Consider the following 15,966-nt stretch of genomic DNA (forward strand, 5'->3'; position numbering starts at 1 on the left):
TAGCCCTTTGAGCATAGTTCCAAATTGCCAGCCAGAATAGTTGGATCAGTTCACAACTCCACCAGCAATGCATTAATGTCTGATTTTGCCACATCCTCTCCAACATTCATAACTCTCCCCTTCTCTCATTTTAGTCAATCTGCTAGGTGTGAGGTGATACCTCAGAGTTGTTTTGATTTGCATTTCTCTAGTTATTAGAGATTTAGAACACTTTCTCATGTGCTTATTGATACTTTTGATTTCTTTATCTGAAAATTGCCTATTCATGTCTCTTGCCCATTTATCAATTGAGGAATGGCTTGATTTTTTATACAATTGATTTAACTACTTGTATATTTGAGTAATTAAACCCCTGTCAGAGTTTTTTGTTATCAAGATTTTTTCCCAATTTGTTGTTTCCCTTCTGAATTTGGCTACAATGTTTTTGTTTGTACAAAAGCTTTTTATTTTGATATAATCAAAATCATTTCTTTTCTATTTTGTAATTTTCCCTAACACTTGCTAGGTTTTAAAATATTTCCTTTCCCAGAGATCTGACAAGTAAACTACTCTATGTTTACTTAACTTATTTATAGTTTCCCTCTTTATATTCAAGTCATTCACCCATTCTGAATTTAACTTGTTGTAGGGTGTGAGATAATGATCTAAATCTAATCTCTCTCATATTGTTTTCCAAATTGCCCAGCAGATTTTTTTCAAATAGTCAATTTTTGTCACAAAAGTTGGGCTGTTTGGGTTTATCATACACTGTCTTGCTGATGTCACTTACCCCAAGTCTATTCTACTGATCCTCCCTTCTATCTAATAGCCAGTACCATATTGTTTTGATGACCGTTGCTTTATACTACAGTTTAATATCTGGTACTCCTAGGACTCCTTCCTTCACATTTTTTTTCATTATTTCCCTTGATATTCTTGACCTTTTGTTATTCCAGATGAACTTTGTTATAGTTTTTCCTAATTCAGTAAAAAAAAGGTTTTTGGTAGTTTGATAGGTATGGTACTAAATAGGTAAATTAATTTGGGTAGAATGGTCATTTTTATTATGTTAGCTTGTCCTACTCATGAGCAATAAATATTTTTCCAATTGTTTAGATCTAGTTTTAATTGTTTGGAAAGTGTTTTGTAGTTATTTTCATATAATCCCTGTGTTTGTTTTGGTAGATAGAATCCTAAGTATTTTATATTGTCTACTGTGATTTTAAATGGAATTTCTCTTTCTACCTCTTTCTGTTATGATGTGTTGGAAATATATAGAAATGCAGATGATTTATGTGCATTGTTCTGTATCTTGCAACTTTGGTAAAGTTGTTGATTATTTTTACAAGCTTCTTAGTTGATTCTCTAGGATTTTTTATGTAGGCCATCATATCATCTGCAAAGAGTGTTAGCTTAGTCTCCTCATTGCCTATTTTGATACCTTCAATTTCTTTTTCTTCACTAATTGCTACTGCTAGTGTTTCTAGTACAATGTTAAATAATAGAGGAGATAATGGACAGTTTCAATCCTGATTTTATTGGAAAGGCTTCTAATTTATCCCCATTGCATGTGATGCTTGTTGATGGTTTTAGGTATATACTGTTTATTATTTTTAGGAAACGTCATTCTATTCCTATACTTTCCAGGATTTTCAATAGGAATGGGTGCTGTATTTTGTCAAAGGCTTTTTCAGCATCTATTGAGATAACCTTGTGATTTTTGTTTGTTAGATTTTTAATATGGTGAATTATGCGGATGATTTTCCTAATGTTGAACCAACCTTGCATTCCTGGTATGAATCCCACGTGATCATGGTGGATGATCTTCTTAATTACTTGCTGGAGTCTCTTTGCTAATATTCTATTTAAAAATTTTGCATCTATGTTCATTAGGGAGATTGGTCTATAGTTTTCTTTCTCTGTTTTTGATCTACCTGGCTTTGGAATGAGTACCATATTTGTGTCATAAAAGGAATTTGTTAGGGCTCCTTCTTTGCTTATCATATCAAATAATTTGTATAGTTTTGGGATTAGTTGCTCTTTGAATGTCTGATAGAATTCACTTGTGAATCCATCAGACCCTGGCAATTTTTTCTTAGGGATTTCTTTGATGGCTTGTTCAATTTTTTTTTTCAGATATGGGATTATTTATTTATTCTATTTCTTCTGCTGTTAATCTGGGTAATTTGTATTTTTTGTAAATATTCATCCACATCTCCTAAATTGTTATATTTATGGCCATATAATTGGGCAAAATAGTTTTTAATGATTGCCTTAATTTCCCGTTCATTAGAGGTGAGGTCTCCGTTTTCATCTTTGATACTCTCAGTTTGATTTTCTTCTTTCCTTTTTTTATTAGATTGACAAGTACTTTGTCTATTTTATCTCTTTTTTCAAAATACCAGCTTCTAGTCTTATTTATTAATTTAATAGTTCTTTTAATTTTGATTTTATTAATTTCTCTCTTGATTTTTAGTATTTTTAATTTAGTTTTCATCTGTGGATTTTTAATTTGCTTTCTTTCTAATTTTTTTAACATTTTTAATGTTCATTTTTAACATGGTTACATGCTTCATACCCCTACTTTCCCCTTCACCCCCCCCCCCAATTTTCCCCCACCCATGGCCAATGCACATTTCCACTTGTTGTAACATGTGTCATTAATCAAGAACTATTTCCAAATTGTTGAAGGTTGCATTGGTGTGGTAGTTTCGAGTCCACATCCCCAATCATGTCCACCCCCACCCATGTGTTCAAGCAATTGTTTATCTTCTATGTTTCCTCTCTAGCAGTCCTTCCTCTGAATGTGGTTAGTGTTCTTTACCATAAATCCCTCAAAATTTTTCTGGGTCATTGTATTGCTGCTGGTACAGAAGTCCATTACATTCGATTTTACCACAGTATATCAGTCTCTGTGTACAATGTTCTTCTGGCTCTGCTCCTTTTGCTCTGCATCACTACCTGGAGGTCTTTCCAGTTCACCTGGAACTCCTCCAGATTATTATTCCTTTTAGCACAATAGTATTCCGTCACAAGCATATACCACAATTTGTTCAACAATTCCCCAATTGAAGGACATACCCTCCTTTTCCAGTTTTTTTTGCCACCACAAAAAGCGCTGCTATAAATATTTTCATACAAGTCTGTTTATCTATGATCTCTTTGGGGTACAAACACAACAATGGTATGGCTGGATCAAAGGGTAGGCAATCTTTTATAGCCGTTTGAGCATAGTTCCAAATTGCCAGGCAGAATGGTTGTATCAGTTCACAACTCCACCAGCAATGCATTAATGTCCCAATTTTGCCACATCCCCTCCAACATTCATCACTATCCCCTTCTTTCATTTTAGCCAATCTGCTAGATGTGAGGTGATACCTCAGAGTTGTTTTGATTTCCATTTCTCTAATTATTAGAGATTTAGAACACTTTCTCATGTGCTTATTGATACTTTTGATTTCTTTACCTGAAAATTGTCTATTCATGTCTCTTGCCCATTTTTCAATTGGGGAATGGCTTGATTTTTTATACAATTGATTTAACTCCTTGTATGTTTGAGTAATTAGACCCCTGTCAGAGTTTTTGTTATAAATATTTTTCCCAATTTGTTGTTTCCCTTCTGATTTTGACTACGTTGTTTTTGTTTGTAAAAAAGCTTTTTAGCTTAATATATTCAAAACCATTTAATTTACATTTTGTAATTTTCTCTAGCTCTTGTTTGGTTTTAAAATCTTTCCTTTCCCAGAGATATGACAGGTATACTATTTTTTGTTCACTTAACTTATTTATACTTTCCCTCTTTATATTCAAGTTATTCACCCATTCTGAATTTATCTTGGTGTAGGATGTGAGATGTTGATCTAAACTTAATCTCTCCCATATTGTTTTCTAAATTTCCCACCAGTTTTTTTCAAATAGTGGATTCTTATCCCCAAAGTTGGGCTCTTTGGGTTTATCATACACTGTCTTGCTGATGTCATTAACCCCAACTCTATTCCACTGACCCTCCCTTCTATCTCTTAGCCAGTACCATATTGTTTTGATTACTGCTGCTTTATAGTATAGTTTATTATCTGGTACTGCTAGGCCCCCTTCCTTCACATTTTTTTCATTATTTCCCTTAATATTCTTCATTTGTTATTCCAAATGAAATTTGTTATATTTTTTCCTAATTCAGTAAAGAAGTTTTTTTGGTAATTTGATAGGTATGGCGCTAAATAGGTAAATTAATTTGGGTAGAATGTTCATTTTTATTATGTTAGCTCGTCCTGCCCATGAACAGTTAAATGCTTTCCAAATTTTGAGCTCCAGTTTTATTTGTTTGGAAAGTGTTTTGTAGTTGTTTTTTGTATAATTGCTGTGTTTGTTTCAGTAGATAGATTCCCAAGTATTTTATATTGTCTAGGGTAATTTTAAATGGTGTTTCTCTTTCTACCTCTTGCTGCTCTAATGTGTTGGAAATATATAGAAATGCTGATTTATATGCATTTATTTTGTATCCTGCAACTTTGCTAAAGTTATTGATTATTTCTACCAGCTTCTTAGTTGATTCTCTAGGATTTTTTAGGTAGACCATCATATCATCTCCAATGAGTGATAGCTTAGTCTCCTCATTGCCTATTTTGATACCTTCAATTTCTTTTTTCTTCTCTAATTGCTATTGCTAGTGTTTCTAGTACTATGTTGAATAATAGAGGTGATAATGGGCATCCTTGTTTCTCTCCTGATCTTATTGGGAAGGCTTCTAATTTATACCCATTGCATATAATGCTTTTTGATGGTTTAGGTTTATACTGTTTATTATTTTTAGGAAGGGTCCCTCTATTCCTATACTTTTAAGAGTTTTCAATAGGAATGGATGCTGTATTTTGTCAAAGGCTTTTTTCAGTATCTATTGAGATAATCATGTGATTTTTGTTTGTTAGATTGTTGATATGGTCAATTATAAGGATGGTTTTCCTAATGTTGAACCATCCTTGCATTCCTGGTATAAATGACACCTGATCATGATGGATAACCCTCATGATCACTTGCTGGAGTCTTTTTTGCATCTATATTCATTAGGGAGAATGGTCTGTAGTTTTATTTCTCTGGTTTTGGTCTGCCTGGCTTTGGAATCAGTACCAAATTCTATTCTCTACATAACCCTTCTAATTCTCTAAGCATTTCCATTGGAAAGTACACACTTAGGAATTTGCTTATATGGTAACATCCTTCTTATCATTATGACATCTCAGGTTTAGCCTCTCCATACATCTTTGTACTAATCAAAGAACTTATGTTACTAGAATATGATCATTCAGAAAATAAGATATATATATATATATATATATGCATGTATGTATTCGAGATCTCTTATTGACCCTATGTCCAGGATTTTTCTATCATACTCTATCACACTGTCTCAATATACCTTAAATGAAAACTCTAATAACTATAGCATGATCAGTACGTCTGCCCAATCATGGGAGATTAAGAGAAAGTAGTGAACTCTAGATTTTTCAGGCTATCTGAATTAGTTATTATTCATCACAATTCAAGATATCAAGGAATATTTATCATTGTTTATTTCTAGAATCACAAAGAGATAAAAGGTTTGTCAAGGATTTGGGTGACAAAGAAAACAAAGTGAATTTCTGTATTCAGTAACATTACTTACCATGGACTGATCAAAGTTTCTATATTATCCAAATTATAATCACTTTCTCTTACATGGTTAGATTATACTTTATTGAAAGAGGTCTACAATGTCAAGGAACAATGTCAGAGAATCAGTGAAGAATGATAGAATGATAAAACTCCATATTTATATAATTTTATTTTATTATTATTATTATTCCTATTGACTCCCAGAGGAGCATAGGGCTGCAATCATCTCACGCCAATGGACTCTGTTCTGAGCAACTTCCCCCAACTGGGCATCTCACACCAATGGACTCTGTTCCGGGCAACTTCCACCAACTGGGCATATCTTTGCCAGGTCTGTTTTGGCCTTCTGCCTTTTCTCCTTCCTGGTGGGTTCCATATTTTTTTTTCATAGCGTCCTGACTGATGGGATACTGAATTGTTCTTTCCCAGAGTCTGGTATTGGAGATCTTTTCAGGCCATCTGATGTTCAAGATTTGACGTAGGCCTGGAGTTTGTTGGCTTTTGCCAGCACTCATCGTGGACTCTGTTGGAGAGCAATCTTCCAGACTCGGCAATCGGTGGTTTTGTTGGTTTAATGAGGTTGCAGTTTCTATAGCAAGTGAGATTTTTATGGGGTGAGGTTGCTAGCCTCACACCCAACCCTCCTCCTTTTTCAGCCGGGCTTGGGACCGTCCTTGGCAGAGTTATATTTATATGATGCTTTCCAGTATTTTACATGATGATGGAATAAGAAAATAAAACAGAACTTCATCAACTCCTTAGTGAACTTTGTACCTAAATAAGAATTCCCTTTTTTTGCTCCCACCCAAAAAGTTTGTCTGGCCCTCACTCAAATCTTCTAGGGAATAAGACATTCTTATTAATGGGTGGAGGCTCTTTCCAATTTTGTAAACTTCCGAAAATTTTATTTCCCCCCATTAAATCAAAGCCTAATTTTAACCCTTTGTAAATTCAATTATTTATTTCTAATTCTTACTCCTTGGACTAATAGAAGGTATTTATTTATTCACTTATTTATCTTCTCTCTTTTCTGTAATGACCTTGAAATAATCAAGGAATGCTCCCATATCCTTTATGAACCTCTTCTTATTTAAAATTCATCCATTCATCTGAATTAGTCTATACAAATAACTCTGCATAGTAGTCAGGATAAAGATGATCACTTCTATTTCACAGATGAGAGCCAAAAGAAAATCAAACTATATCACTTGAAATAGTTCTGGTCTTAAGCAAGGTTCTGAGGCCCACCTTGGTTTGGATCAAGTGTCCTTAACCCAAAGTCCAATTATCATTATAAAAATAATTTTGAGGGTCCATTAATTTTGGTGAGGCAATAATACATGTTTAGGTTTTTTTTTAAATTTTTATCTGAAATAATAATTACTTCAATACATTAATTTAAGAGGTTCTATAGACTGTCCAGATTGTCAAAGGGGCATTCTAGATTCACAACTCTAGAAAAAAAACCTGGGTTTTTGATACTTTGGTCTGATACCCTTTTTAAAATTTAGTATTTATTTATTTATAATGTTGTTTTTGAATTTAATTTTGTAGTTCAAATCCTTCCTATCTCTCTAGTCCCTCCTCTGTCTGTTGAGAAGGCTATGATATAATATGTGATATAAATGTGATATAAACCATACAAGTGAAATCATAAACTTAACCTTTCTCTATAAGCCATGTCACTAAAAACAAGAAAATAAGATAAATCTCTCTCTCTGTCTGTCTCTCTCTGCCTCTCTCTGTCTCTCTCTGTCTCTCTCTGTCTCTCTGTTTGCCTGTCTGTCTCTATAGAGAGATCATTAGTTTTATATCTGGATATAGTAGCATTTTTCATCATGAATTCCTTGGAATTATCTTGGATCATTTTCATGATCTGAATAACGACCTCTTTCTCAGGTCTATCATTGTTACAGTGTTGGTGTTAATGTGTAAAATTATATGCTGGTTCTGCTCACTTCATTCTATCAATCCACATAGGGCTTTGCAGATTTATTTATTTATTTGTTTGTTTTTTTTTCTGAAACCATTAAGCTATTCATTTCCTAAAGCATAATAGTATTCTATCATAATAATATACCTGACTTCAAACTTGGCCTCAGACTCTTACTAGCCACTTATTCTTTACTTGCTTTAATTCATTGGAGAAAAAAATGGAAAACTATTCCAGTACCTTTGCCAAGAAAACATCATGGACAGTATAGTCTACAAGGTATTAAAGAGTTGGACATAACTAAATGGCTGAACTACAACCATATTTAGACTTTAGAATATTTCCATAAATGATGGCAATACATCTCTACAGGATTCTTTTGAAATTATAGGTTGTAGTCAAGTAGAATAATATCACTTAATGTAAAGTATTATAAAGTAGAACTAGTCAATCACTGATTATTTGTTTAGGAAAATTTCAAAATGAGCTTTTCAAAACATGAGTTAAAATAGAACAATGTGGAACTTGCTCAACTTAGAAAGTAATCCATTTTCCCATTTCTAGATATAGGTTTCTAACTTGAATAGATTTAAGGGCTTCAAAAATTATGTGAAGAAATATGTTTTTATTTTCATTAGATTTTAAATGAAATATTTCCTCCAATTTGAGAAGAAATAGACTTTTCCTTGCCTTCATCAGTAATTAATATCATAAGCAAGTTAAGGTAAGTATGATTTGGTCATTGATTTCTCAAGCTCATTTGAAAGAATATGCATATACACATTTAATATATATGTATACATGTTCAAAAATATATTATAAAGAGAGGAAGAAGTACATAAGTATATTAGATATAATAACATACTACTGTATCATATAAAAACTTGGAATTAAGTAATGTATCTATCTTGCTGATGGGAATATGAATTCTGAAACTAATTCATATTTGCCTAAGAGATGTAGAAGTTTTGAGATTATGTTTCACCTTAGAAAGGAGGAATTCATCTACAGAAAATTTCCTAAAACCTAATGAGAAATTCATACTATAAGATAAACTCAAAATGATGCTCTTAGTGTAGAAGTATACATTTGCATATGTTTTTGGAAAATGTTCATCAAGAACTATCAATAGTTTATTCTTTTCTCAAGCCCATTTATTCAGCCTTACCTTGGTGGAGAAATCACTTTTCCTTCCATTAGGGGCCAATGTATTACTGGTATATGAATATTTCTTTATTCAAATAAATTAATTTGGATAAATGGGAGATTTAAATGTAATGAAAGAAGATTAAATTGAAATAGAAATTCAGTGCTTATCTCCTCTTTCTTGTGCCTGAACAGGTATACATCCCAGCAGTTTTGAGCAATGCAGGCATAGAGAAATATAATTTAAAAGCAACAAAAGGTATTATGTATTCAGTCTGTTTTAAATTAAATTTTAGGTTTTTCTTACATAGACCAAAGAGAAGACAATTATATATTTTTTCAGACACAACTCTACAACTGTTGCTTCCAGAAGTAGATAACACCAGGAAGACTTAATGCTAATTTCATGAATGTGATATACATCTGTTCACTTATACAGTTTATATGTAGCATTAGAAATTGTGAAAGTTTAATTAATTCTTGGTATGATGGGATTAATGTGGTACTGGGCTTAATGTAAATTAACTTTGAGGCATTTTATATGCTTGAAATGCAACAGAAAATTGACTATATATGCAGATATCAGGGGAAAATTTTCTAAACTAGATTGACTTTAAGGAAGAAACTTGGAATAAAAAAGTATAATTTCTAAAGTTGTAAGTAGTGAGTAAATTAATTTATTGAGATGGTTCCATCTGATTTCCTGAATAGGATCATAATATTCAGCTTAGTTGTTCAAACATATGGAGAAATCTGCTAATTGAGTCAAGTTGCATTTGTTATTGGTTTTCAACACTTTAGCATCACAGTGTAGATAAACAATAAACAAGGAGTAAAGAAGGAAAATGTGAGTGAAGTCAAGAAATTAATTGATAGGTTATTTGCAAATTCCCTAGTTGCCTGGTTAAGGCCAACTTTTATGATTTGTGGATACCATTTCTTTTTCTGTAAATATGATCTCGTGAAAAGATAATGGCCATGGGAGACAAGAGAAATAGAATTTTGTCTCACCTCTGACATTAATATCTGTGTGACCTTGGGCAGCTTGAACAATCTGGATCATTGTTCCCTCAGAGACCTTTTGGGTCAATCTCTTCCCACCAGAACCATGATTTTGCCGGTTAGAAATGATATTTCTTTTCTATGAGGACATCTCAACATGAAAACTTTCCCTACCCTAAGACCTAAAGTTATAATATAACTTAATCACCTAGTTCAATCACCTTTTGCTCACACACATATATTATTCTCAAATAACTCTCCATTTTCCATCATCTCTTGAACTTTTTATGGAACATCCTATCACATAATGAACAAGCTGATCACATGAAATCTCATTATCATTCTGGTTGACTTAGCTTTTGATACTGAACATTTTCTCTTTTCCTTCAGTTGCCTTTCCCCTCTGATTGAAGGTCTTAAAATAGATTTAAAAAACTTCTAAAGCTTTCCTTCAGAAAGGCCTCACACTTCCTTTAGTGTATTTTCTCCTCCTCTTAGATTAGGAACTTCTGGAGGATGATTTTATTTTTTTCCCCTTGTATCCATAGTTCATAACACAGTACTTCACACTTAATAGATGTTTAATACATATTTATTAAATTTTGGAAAAATTAACACTAGCCCTTATCCTTTATCTTGGTACTTTAAAATTGACTTTAAAGTTTAAAAAGGGAAAGTTTTGTATTGACTGAAAACAGCACATTCTCTGATTGAAATTAGTTGCAATTCATCCCCACCCTTTGATTGAATTACAAAAAAAATCTGGAACTTATCTGTCAAATAATTTCTTAAGGTGAGGGTGATGCTTGCCTATTCTGCTAAGAATGTCAAAGGCCTTGCTGCTCCCTGGTGCCCAGAAGACCCCCCTATGATCTGGACAGAAGTCAGAGTCTGCCAAATTAAAAGGATTCAGAAAAGTGAAATCACAAGTGGCATAAAGGCAAGGAGATGGATGTTTATGAAGGGAATAGCTGGCCACATGTGACTGTTACCTTTTCTTACTTGCTTGAGCAAGGTAAGAGGGGAAATCAATGATATACAAAACAAGAAGTGGGAAGAAAGCAGTGCTATATAATAAAGCTAGAAAAAAGGCCAGGTTAAATCCAGTTCAGTCAGCATTGGGAGGAACTCAGGTCAAAAAGGTCTTACTTTACAGGGATTGAACAGAAACCAACATAATTGTTTTTCAGAGTGATTAGAAGCTCTTTGCTCCTTTTTAGCATCATCTGTTGGGGCTTTAAAAGTCATTTTCTTTATTTTATTTTGTATTGCATTTTGGTTTGGTTTTACTGATCCAAAATAAAAGAATTAAGAGAAAAAATACTGTTGAGAAAATCAACCATTGGTGACTTGCCTGGTAAATTTTATAGATAAAAACGAGATGAATTGTATAGTAGGGGACAATTAGGTGCTGCAGTGGATAGAGTGCTTTGCTTGGAATCAGAACAATTCATCTCTACGCTTTCAAAACAGACAACAGATAGTTAGTAGTTGTGACAACCTGGGTAAGTCACTTAGCCCTGTTTGTCTCAGTTTTCTCATGTGTAAAATGAATTGGAGAAAAAAAATACAAATTACTCAATTATTTTTGACAAGATAATCCCAAATGCAATCACAAAGAATCAAACACAACAACGTGAAAAAAATAAAACTAAATGAATATTTAGGTTTACAAAATGTTTAAAATACTTTATTTTATTTGAGCCTCACCACCACACTAGAAGTACAAAAAGTTCTGCAATTTCTCAATTGACCAATAAAGAAATTAAACTTCAGGCACTGAATGTGTTACCATAGGTAAGTCACTTAACCGTGTTTGTCTCAGTTTCTTCATCTGTAAAATGAGCTGAAGAAGGAAATGGCAACCCATTCCAGTGCCTTTGCCAAGAAAATGTTACATAAGATCAAAGAGTTACGCATCATTAAAATGTCTGAACAAAAAAATGAATGAGCAATGTGAAACCAAAAAAATATATATTTTTCCTCAGAAATCTTTGAGAATTATATTTTCAAATCTCCCCATCTTTCTTTATATTGAAGATGTCATAAGAAAGTAAAAGTTTACCACAATAAAATATTGATCTATGCCTATAGAGAGAGAAACTAATAACATTTGCCAACCCAAGTCTCATTAATATTTTATCCTATTTATTTTTATGTATTAATTTAAAACTCCTATCTTCTCTCAGTATCAAGTCCAAGTCAGAAGTGTGACAAGGGCTAGGCAATTGGGGTTAAATGACTTGCTCAGGGCTGCACAGCTAGAAAGTGTCTGAGATCACATTTGAACCCCAACTCCAGGTCTGAAACTCTATCCATTTTGCTACCTACCTGTCCCCTCCTATTCATTTATGGTCCATTTATTTTCACTGTGCCTGGCCACAACACACAATCTTGTTTATGAAGATTTTATTATTTTCCTCCACTTAAAGTACTTCTGGAATCATTATGGGAAACAAATTGTTTTATGCATGTTTCTATGTGAAGCTAAAAAAACTTGTTTTGGTTTATTTTTAGTTTTTCTTTGATAAAATTTAATTCAGAATATCAATCAACTTTCTGAAATTTCAGAGTTCTTTAAATGACTCCAAATTTCTTGAAGATGAAGGTCTTTCATTTCAATTCCAATATTCTCCTACACAGAACCTCACAATCTCTAAAGAACTAAAAATAAGTATTAATGCAGAATTATGTAGTGAACTACTGAGAGTATCATCACAATCCTTCCCAAACTTGGAGTGATCCTCAACTCTTCACTTTCCCTCTACCTCATATTCAGTTATTTGTCATAATTCTTACTTCTGTCCTCTCTCTCTACTTTTGTAAACAATAGGCTACCTCAAGACTTCATAGGCTTTTACCCAGACCACTGTATTAATTTCCCCTTGGTTTCCCAATTTAAAGCCTTTCCTTTTATCCAATATTATCTTTATGTAGAACCTTATCTGATATTCCTAGAGCATAGGCAAAGTGGATAGAAGGCTGAGCCTAAAACCAAGAAGACTTATTTTTCCTGAAATCAAATCTAGTTTCAGACATTTATTAGCAGTGTGACCCTGAACAAATAATTTAGCCCTATTTGCCTCAGTTTCCTAATCTGTAAATTGAGCCTCACGAGGACATGAGAAACCACTCTAGTATCTATGCCAAGAAAATGCCAAATGGGGTCACAAAGAATTAGACATGCCTTAAAAAAAAAGAAAACTGAACAATAACAAAAATCACCATACCAAAGTTCCAGTGGCTACTTCTTGCTTTAGTATAAAATACACTTTTTAAAATAAGTTAAAATCCTTCATTTTCTCTGACTCTATTCTGGCATTTTTTCTAGGGTTATTAAATATCATATTCCATGTAACCTACATTCTGATAAAAAAGGTACGCTTGTTTTTTGCCTTGAGTAATATTCCACTCCTAATGCATTTCAGGATGCTTAGAATATTGAACCTCGTTACCAATATCTCTTGAAATTTTCTTTTTTTTTAAATTTAGCCCTTTCCTTTAATCTTTGAATTAATATTGTGTATCAGTTCCAAGGCAAAAGAATGGTAAAGTCTAGGTAATGGGGTTTAAATGACTTGCCCAGGATCACAAGACTAGCAAAGATCTGAAGACAGATTTTAATTTAGGGTCTCCCATTACTAGGCCTGACTCTATCTACCGAAACACTTAGCTACTCTGGAATCCTACTTCCTTTCAACATTTGACAACCACAGGAGGCATGTCTTTATTCCTTTATCTTTGACAACCCCCAAAATTAATTTGGATTCACATTGTATTTATAGATTTATTTACTTACATGTTATTTTCACCTAGTAAAAAATAAGTTCCTTGAAGGCAAGAACTGTTTCAGTCTTGTCTTGGTTCCCTTATTTCTTAACACAATCCATGACTTATATTTGATACTTAAATATCTACTCTTGACTGTTTAAAAGATGTCATCAAATAAATTAGTGAAAGAGAATCCATATGTTTCCAGGTGGCAAAGAAACTTGTCTTCCACCTTAGATTCCCTACAGAGAATTACAATTATGATTATTATTATTGTCTCCTCAGTTACTACTATGTCCAATTTCTAGGGCACTCTCTCCTTATCTTATCCTTAAATGGGAGTATATTTTTCCTAACATAGTTTACTTGGTAGGTAAAATGAATGACTGCTTAGCCTTTGCACATCTTGGAAGTGCCCTTTCCCTCAATATATGTGAAAAGGGCACCAAGTTTAAAATTATAAGAGAGGGCTAGTCCCAGCTCTGTCTCTTACTGCCTGACTTACTTTTGGTAAATAACTTAATCGCTCTTGGGCATCATTTGACTTGACCAAGCTGAGACATGAGAATAAGAAAGCAGTAACTTTTACCACAAGTCCTAACTTTCCCAGGGTCACACAACCAGAACATTTCAGAAGTGATATGTAGCCTTTTGTCTCCCCCTCACTCCAATTGCAAGCCAGTTACTTCATTACAAAATGCTTTAAATATTAGAAGGTATTTTGTTTGTGTGTTTGTTTGTTTTTTAAGGTGGAATAAGGCCTAGATATTTTCAGTGTTTTACCAGAGTACAATCAGTCAGTCAATAAACATTTATTAAATACCTACTTTGTGCCCAGCACTCTGCTATGGGTAGAAGTAGGAGCAATATATAGAAATTTCTAAATGTTATATTTGGGCTCAACATAAAGAAAATCTTCCAGATAATTAGAAGTGACCTAATGTAAAAGGGAAGGAAATAATGATTCCTCTTTCTCTAGAAGTCCTCCTAGAGAAGTTGAATAATTTATGCTTCTTTCAGATTTGTACCCTGAGTGTGCTCAATGACCTCTGAAGTCTCTTCAAACTCCTGGATTTAGTGATTGATTCTATATCAAACTAACGGGATCAAATTATCCTAACACTCCACACCAAATCAACCCAATAGCAATAACTATTCCCTTGATGTTCTACCATTTATATGAATTATTTTTTATTTAACCCAAGAATCTATTTTGTTATCAGGCTTCATCCCATCAGGCAAAGCATACATCAACACTTATATTTGGAAACAACTTTCACAGATGCTTTTTTTCCTTCCAATTTTAATGTGATTCTTCCACTGATTGGTCCAGAGAACTGATTTATAATTAACTCAGGCTGCTTTGCCCTTGTCAAACCTTCCACAGGCCTCCATTGTAATATAGGCCATATGTTACTAGTCCCCTCCCTGGGAAATCTTCTAAGACTGTTTACTGTCTCCTTGATTAATAATATTTCCATCTTCTAGGGCATCCTGTCCTTATCTGATCATAGAAGGGAGGTATCTCTCTCTCTAACATCCTAGTTTGCTTTTTAGGTGAAAGGAATGAATATGTGTCCTCCAGCCCAAATTAGAATTGGCCCTTTCTCCTCAATTCAAAAGTAAAAAGAGCACGATGTTTAAAGTTAGATGAGCTGTTTTGATTCTTGGCTCTGTCTCTTACTACCAGAGTGACTTCGGTTAGTAAATTAAGTTCTTTGAGTCATTTCTGTCCTAAATAGAATGCCATATGGTTTTGTCACTTGAACATCTCTTCCATGATGGAGTCCACATTAATTCAGAATTCATCACATCCTGGGCAGGAAGATATGGATGTCATGGAGACCTTGGGATTAAATATATATTTATATAATTATATGTGTGTGCATGCATGTGTGTGCATGCATGTATATGTGTGTCCCTGAGGAACAAACCTGAATATCAATATATTTTTTTAAATCCTGGTTTTAGAGACCTAGTATGAAAGTATTGTCATAAGGAGGAAGAAACTATTCTCTAAAAATCTCTATATGGATTAGTTTAAAAAGCCATGGGAAGGTGCTCTGTCTCCCTTTGCACATACTGCACCCCATACCAGCTTTCCTGCTTCATCTTTGCCCTCTCATTTCTCTGACTTCTTTTAAGATTCAGCTCAAAACCCACCTTTCTGTACAATGTCATTTTTTACCATTTATTTATATTTATATTTTAGAAAATTTAATATGGTTACATGATTTATGCTCTTATTTTCCCCTTCACCCTCCCCACATCCCCTTCTCTCCTGGCCTATATGCATCTCCACAGGTTTTAACATGTGTCATTAATCAAGACCTATTTCCAAATTGTTGATAGTTGCATTGGTGTTGTAGTTTCGATCCCCAATCATGTCCTCATCAACCCATGTATTCAATCAGTTGATATTCTTCTGTGTTTCCTCTCCTGCAGTTCTTCCTCTGAATGTGGGTAGTGTTCTTTACCATAAGTTC

This window comes from Gracilinanus agilis, chromosome 6, assembly GCF_016433145.1.
Source record: "Gracilinanus agilis isolate LMUSP501 chromosome 6, AgileGrace, whole genome shotgun sequence".
Lineage (NCBI taxonomy): Eukaryota > Metazoa > Chordata > Mammalia > Didelphimorphia > Didelphidae > Gracilinanus > Gracilinanus agilis.